This window comes from Ooceraea biroi, chromosome 12 (assembly GCF_003672135.1).
Source record: "Ooceraea biroi isolate clonal line C1 chromosome 12, Obir_v5.4, whole genome shotgun sequence".
NCBI lineage: Eukaryota > Metazoa > Arthropoda > Insecta > Hymenoptera > Formicidae > Ooceraea > Ooceraea biroi.
In genome coordinates, this window is record NC_039517.1 from 8,441,211 (window position 1) to 8,442,523 (window position 1,313).

Sequence of the window (1,313 nt, forward strand, 5' to 3'; positions counted from 1 at the left end):
GAGGAATCCCTACGCGATACTGATCACCGCCGCAACTGGTCCCATCCGTGGTCCCTTCTCCGGTCTTCCCCCTCCTGCCCCCAGTGATGACGTGACTTTGCGGCGGTGCGCTACGTGCAAGCCCAGCAGCCAAAGGGTTCGCACAATCAGTCATTCGAGCTATCGTTTCACTGTGCGCGCGCGCGTACAGCTGAAAAGGGGAGAAATCTCGCCTTGGCTTCATTATCCCGACAATAGTCCGGTCCGTGGTCCAAAGCGCAGTCCTCTACCCTCCGTTCTCCGTATCCTTCTTCGTCTTCTTCTTCTTCTTCCTCTTCTCCTTCTTCTTCTCCTCCGGAAGTCCCCCTTTGGCCCCTCGTATCACAGCTTCCTTTTCAAGCCACCCTCACCCGTCGTTCTCCCACACTCCTCACTAAACTCGCCCGTTTTCTCGAGGCCGAAAACCATATACGTCTCGATGCTGCTTGCGTCTTCCTCTCTCCCACTATTCCCCGTCCACCCGTTCTCGCAGCGAACGGCCGATGCGCGTATAATAGCGACGAAGCCGTGCCATAAAGCGGTACCCCATCATAAAGGCCTCTTCAATCCGTGAACGAGGAGGAAAAGGAGAATCGGAATGAGAATGCCGCCCATCCTACCTAACTTTCTTCCCTTCTCCGCCCCCTCACCTTCCATCCCGGTAGCGCACCCTCATTCTGGCTTCGTGGACTCTCTTTTCAATCCCGGACTCCTTCCATCCTTTGGTTGCGCGGGGAAGCGATGGCGCTCGCTCGAAGGAGACCGCGAAGGTTTGAGCGCGGAAAGAGGTCGGCGGGGAGGCGCGGAAAGAGCGGAGAAACAGCCGGGACGTCGGATAAAAAGGGAGGCGGCGGGAAACACAAGGGAATTCTTGATCTTTTAGCGGGCTGACGCTTTTAATTCACGAGGCGGGCGTCTCTCTTAATTGTGCCCCGCTATTTGGCGACTTCTCGCCGGCTTCTCGCGAGCAACGTCGTTTGTACGTGCCGGAGCGCGCATTTCCGCCTGGCTCCGTTCCTTTTCCACCCGTCTCGCAGCAGGCTTCCTGCCGTTGTCGCCAGTCATCATCGACTCACTCCCCTCCCCTGTAATCACGTCTCTCCTTATCGCGCGAGTTCGCATTTCCCGCTTAAATGATGCCCGTGAAATTCCTGAAGTCGAGCAGAGATACGTTACCCCTCCGAAAAATATGTGTCAACGTGTTATTGCATACTCGCTTAGCATGATATATTAACATTTCGTATTTGATTTATTATATATTTTACTTGACTTATATTATTCCTTTCTTAAAAATG